We start from the raw sequence: 6120 nt of genomic DNA, 5'->3' as shown, positions 1-6120 counted from the left end.
CGACCAGCAGGGGGCGCAACCGCGGCCACCTCACGCAGCTCAGGCGCCGGCCGGACAGGCAGTTCAGGAGCCGGCAGGACAGGCGAGACAGGCAGTTCAGGTGCCGGCAGGACAGGCGAGACAGGCAGTTCAGGTGCCGGCAGGATGGGCGCCGCCATCACGCGGCCAGCAGGGGGCGCCGTCACGGGCGCCGCCATCACGCGGCCAGCAGGGGGCGCCGTCGCGGGCGCCGCCATCACGCGGCCAGCAGGGGGCGCAGTCGCGGGCGCCGCCATCACGCGGCCAGCAGGGGGCGCCGTCATGGGTGCCGCCATCCCGCGGCCAGCAGGGGGCGTCGCGGCAGGTGCCGCAGCCAGAGTGGTGGCAGCTGCAGGGACTGCAGGCAGAGCAGGCAGGACAGGTGGGACAGGCGGGTTCACCGGCAAAGCGGCGGAAGCTGCAGCAGGCGGTGCCGCGGGCAGAGCGGCGGCATCAGCAGCAGGCGGTGCCGCGGGCAGAGCGGCGGCATCAGCAGCAGGCGGTGCCGCGGGCAGTGCGGCGGCAGCGGCAGCGGCGGGCTGATCGGCGGCGGCAGCAGCAGGCGGCGCAGCCGCGGGCAGATCGGCGGTGGCAGCAGGCAGCTCAGCCGCGGGCAGATCGGCGGCGGCAGCAGGCAGCGCCGCCGGAAGGTCCGGATCGGACTGGTCCGGTGCAGGAAGGAGGGGTGCTGAGCGCGTATGCGCCCTCCCGTTCCGCGCTTTAGGGACCCGGGGACTGGCGTCTCTGACAGCGCTGATCCCTCTCCCGGGACAGCGCTCTGGCCAGTCATCCCCAGTCTCCAAAGGAGGCAGGTCCTCCTCGTCATGGGGCTCACCTGTCACACAGGCGTCCTCCAAGGCGGGGAGAAGGGAGCACGCTCCCAAGAAGAGAGTCGGGGCGGCTTCTTCCACCTTTCCCCTTCACCTCTTCTTTTTCCGCCTTCCGGAACCGGTAGGAGGCAGCGGGGTCGCATCGGCGGGTGGCGAACTGGACATCAGCCCGCAGTCATGTTCTACCTGCCTCTGCATGGCTGCAGCCGCTACCTCCCGAAGTTGCTGGAGGTTTTCGCGCACCACGCTCGCTTGGTGCGCGTCGCCGGGTACAGACATCCCCTCCAGGATATCCCGGCTTCGATGAGCTAACCGGCGAGCCGCGGGATCCTCCTGGATCTCGGGCTGGGTCAGCCAGTATAGGACCTCTTCTACCAAGCCGAGGTACTCCTCCTCGGCTAGGGGGGATCCTTTCTTGTGGAGATCGGTCATTCTGTCACGTTAAGTGCTGCAGGCGAGCAGGAAAGCAGACAAGCTGACCAGGAAGTCGAATAACACAGGGGTTTATTCGGAGGACAGGACTGGGGAAAGCACAACAAACACACGTCAATGACCGATCTGGGGTACACTGACGTAGACACGGACTAAATACAAGACACAGGCTAAGGGTAACGAATCACAGGTAAGAACAATCAGGGGATCACACGAGGTAACGAGGTGGGCGTGGCACACATCGGGAGCGGACGGAGCGGGGCGTGACAATGAGCATGTACGCAAAATTTCATCTGTCTGTGTCCAATGGTTTCTGACTTATAAGCTATTTTGAGTTATGTCACCCCCTATTGAGTGATTTTTTTAAATGAAATTTGGAGAATGGTGTCAGAGTGTCATACCACCTATACCTAACACGTTTGGTGAGAATCACGTGTTCCATTTCATCAAAGTCTGTACCATAAAAACAATTTGTTTGAACAAACTCCTACAGATAACTTTTTGTCCACATGGTTCAAGATGCTAAAGTTCAAATTTTATGTGAATCAGATGAGCCGTCCAGGACCTGTTTGATTTGAAACAATATGCAAATTAGCCAAAAATTCTCAGTAGGCGGAGCTTCATAGTCTCATTTGTAATATTTTTGGTATGAGGCAGGGAATGCTCAGAAAAAAGTCTGGATTTTTTTTCCCTGTGATTCATGTGTCCGGAGATATAAGCCAAAACGTAAAACGCTGCACCATAGTATGGAGGGCTAAGAGTGCCAAAATTAAATAAATAAATACACCAATAATTAATTAATTAAATGTGCCATGAATTGTTTAAAATGGGAAATATAAAGATAAATTATTACTTAAATGTGTCATGAATTATTTAAAATGGGAAATAAAAATATCGTTAATTAAATGTGCCATGAATTATTATCTACCATTAGAAATAAAATCATTATTAATTAATTACATGTGTCATTTACAATTATTTCACTATTTATTTAATTTTGGCACTTTTGGCACTTTCACCACATCATGAATTAATTTTATCTGTCAGTGTGACCCATCAAAGTCAGTAGGCGGGACAAACAATGATCTATCTGGATCTTGTGCAGCCGATTGTTTTGGTCTGAAGCTGTGTCATTTCCAACATGGCGCTACCAATCATGGACCAGGCCCAATACTGCGCATGTATTCACATTTTGCGGCAGACCGTGATTCAGGGCATGGATGTTGTGTATCATCATTCATTGATCACGTATTGTGAGATGGGTCATTGATGTTTATATTTATAGTTCAGCCGTCACTTTATTGTGGTATTTAAACCATATTGCTTTGCAGATTGTAATATTTGCATCTGTGTGCGCGTTGCTTTTAGTGCCGGTGTTCTGACAAAACATCCTACCTATCGAGACGTGCTATCGAGCCTTTCTGTGCATGTGCAGTTCCACCGTCTTGGGATTAGGGTTAGGTTTTAGGGTTTAGGGTTAGGGTTAAGGGTTAGGGTAAGAGTTTTAGGGGGTTTTGGGGGGTTAGGGTTAGGGTAAGAGTTAGGGTTAGGGCTATCGATTAGCACTACGGTAGAATGTTTTGATAAAGTAGGACGTTTTGTCAGAACACCGGACAGTAATCTTACACTTTCCCAATTGGTATTGCTGAATAGATGCCTTTTCTTTAGAAATCGTAATAAAATTGGGGTGTATATCAATCTTGTGTACCCATATTGCTTATCAAGGGGCTGTGATATATGTACAGCATTTTCTAAAAAAAAGAAAAAGTCACTCCAAAATAATAGTTACAGTAAGAACTTTTATTTGCGCAACATAAACAATGTTTATGTTGTGCGGTTTGGCCCAAGATAAAACAATCGGTTGTCTGTCAGAAACAAATATAATTTGCTTCATTTAGCACCACAAAACACAGCTGCCATAACTGACAGGAGTGTGTGGTAATTACACTGATACAATTAAGAAAAGAAATGACTAAGGAGAAAAAAACAGGCTTAGTTTAAGTAACTTCTGAGGGGTTAATCATATCATAATTTACTTACTAATTCTAATAATATGTCTAACATAATGAAGACAGCAGATTTGGGAACTGACGGTACGCCAGCAGGTCAGGACGACCTGGTACGAGACACGAGGAAAACAGGAACCCACCATAGAATGGATACTTATTTTTACTTATGCTTAACAAAAGAAGGAAACACGTACTTACTTATTAATTGGGAACATGTACTCACTGGCTAACTAGAGCAAATGTCAAGATGTGTAGTAGTCATGCAAAGGGAAAATTACCAAGATGGGGGGCGACACCCCAGAAGGCCTATAAAGGGACAGACTCGATAATTATGGATTGAGCTTCTTCCTGTACATGCTGAATGTATGTCAGATGGTTGCTCCCGGATTATAATCTGAATAGATAATAAACTGGTGACTTGCAACTACTCCTCGACTGTGCAGTGAATCTCTTCTCATCAACGGACCCGGCGGAGCTCAGACTCCAACAATTTGGGGGCTCGTCCGGGATGAGCAGGAGATTCCTACGATTCAGCTAAGTTGACGCAGCCTACTTGGACACCGAAAAACTGCGGGCCCGACTAAGAAGAGGTAAGCAAAGCCTGTTATGCCAAAATCTGCATATTGGGTATTTCAAATTAAGCAGTTTGAAGTGTCCAGTGGCCCGTCTGTAAATTAGCAGAAAGAGGAGGTTGTGGGTACCAGGCTTGTATGGTGTTTATGTACTGTGTCTATGTGTTGTTATGCATGGTGTATAAGGAGTGTGTAGAGCCAGTGTGTGAGCGTAGAATAGGAATTTAAGAAACGGAGGGTACGGGACCCTGCCGTAGAATAGGAATTTAAGGAACAGAGGGTACGGGACCCTGCCGTAGAATAGGAATTTAAGGAACGGAGGGTACGGGACCCTGCCGTAAAATAGGATTTTAAGGAACGGAGGGTACGGGACCCTGCCGTAGAATAGGAATTTAAGGAACGGAGGGTACGGGACCCTGCCGTAAAATAGGATTTTAAGGAACGTAGGGTACGGGACCCTGCCGTAGAGTAGGACCTTCAGGAGCGGAGGGTATGGGACCCCCGCGTGTCCTAGGTGTGGCGACCCCCCCTACTTGTTGACGAGCGATAGGGAAGCTGGGTGTGAAACCCGGGGAATTAGGGACCCCCCGAACTCAAGATAGGCAAGAGGGAAAAGGTCCTCTCTCTAAAAATATGTGAGAGAATGAAAAGGATGAATTAAAGCTATTTGTGTTGCTGTGCTGATTTGTGTGTGAGCAACGCTGTGGGCTGTTTCTGCCGTGGGTGCTTATCACCCGCTCCCAGCTGATTTGGAAGGGATTGAGCTTGGGAGGCGCGCCCTATTCAAGGGAAATGCAGCAGTGAGTGTGAATGCTATTGTTTGTAAAGTTGTTCCATGTATGGGTGGTGTTTAATAGTAGGATATTCCACTACAATAAAAAGGTGTACTAAGTGTGGTTGGGTGAACCCACACCCAGAGGCAAAAGCGCTCCTAGGAAAAAAAAAAAAAAGGAAAAATATAATGATAATAAAAATAAATAAAATAATAGATAGGAAATATAATAAATGAGTAAATAAATTTAAAAAATAATATACCATAATAAATAACTGCTAAGAATAATAATAAAATAATACTAACATAGCTGGTCCAATCACAATGGATCCCGAGTTTGATCGAGAGTTAGATGATGGAGGATGGGGACCTCCTAATAATATAGTGTGGAAGCCCCTAGCACGGCAGATCCAGGTGATGAAGGACGCAGTGAAAAAGGCAGTAGGGAAAGATACAAACCTTTCTCTATAGGGGATGTGCAGGCTTAGGCAGATAAGCTGCCTCCCCTGGCAGAGGGGGGAGGACAGTGGCTGGACAAGTTGGATCAACTCACTCAGGGTCTGATGTTGGCCCTGGGGGATTTCCGGGCAGTGGCAGCCCGATGTATGACTAAGCATGCTTTACAGGATCTAGAGGCCAGAGCAGGGGTTTAATATGGTGGCAGATAGCGTGCGTCTGACAGGGGTGATAGTGGACCTGGGTGACGCCATGCGAGAGATTTGTCCCGCCCCGAGCGGAGCAGTGATCCCAAAGTTTACATGGGATCCTAAGCTCCACCCCAGAGAATATTTGGATAAGTGTAAAGAGGATTGGACCCGTTGCACCGGGTGCCATCCAGGGCAGGATGGGGCACAGCGGGAATGGTTCAGGCGGGGAGTAATGGAGGGAGTCCCAGAGGGAGTGAAGGGAGCTATGTTGGACAGCCCAGATCTCCCAGGAGCAGACTCCCATGTATGGGACAGACATGTGGTCCATCACTTGCAGAGAGCAAAAGAGGAAGTACAAAAGGAAGAGAGCGTGGCGGGAACGGGGCGGCCCGCAAAGGGGACCGCCGTCAGGTGTCTGTTTCAGGTGTGGGGCAGAAGACCACTGGGCAAGGGATTGTCCAGCACCCGCTCCGAGCAGTGTACGCGGCAGGGGAGGACCTCCTAGAGTCCAAGTGCAGGCACCCAACCCACGGGTGATGGCACCACACCCACAGGCGGTTCCCCCGGCTGGACACTACCCAGTGATGGAAGGGGGGGAGTGGGACTGGTTTCCCTCTCCCCAGTGACGGTGCCCACGAGCGGCCCGGGAGGCAGGGGAGGCAGACCCCATGCTCTCCCTCATGGTCATGGATAAGGTACTGCCATTCTTGGTGGACACGGGAGCCACGTACTCCACTCTTAACGTGGTCCTAGAGAAACATCACTTGTCTGCCTCAACAGTGACCGTGGTGGGCTTCTCCAGGGAGGAACAGAGACTGCCAATAACGAAACCTGTGAAGG

Source organism: Paramormyrops kingsleyae, chromosome 8 (assembly GCF_048594095.1).
Source record: "Paramormyrops kingsleyae isolate MSU_618 chromosome 8, PKINGS_0.4, whole genome shotgun sequence".
Lineage (NCBI taxonomy): Eukaryota > Metazoa > Chordata > Actinopteri > Osteoglossiformes > Mormyridae > Paramormyrops > Paramormyrops kingsleyae.
This window is presented reverse-complemented; position numbering follows the sequence as displayed.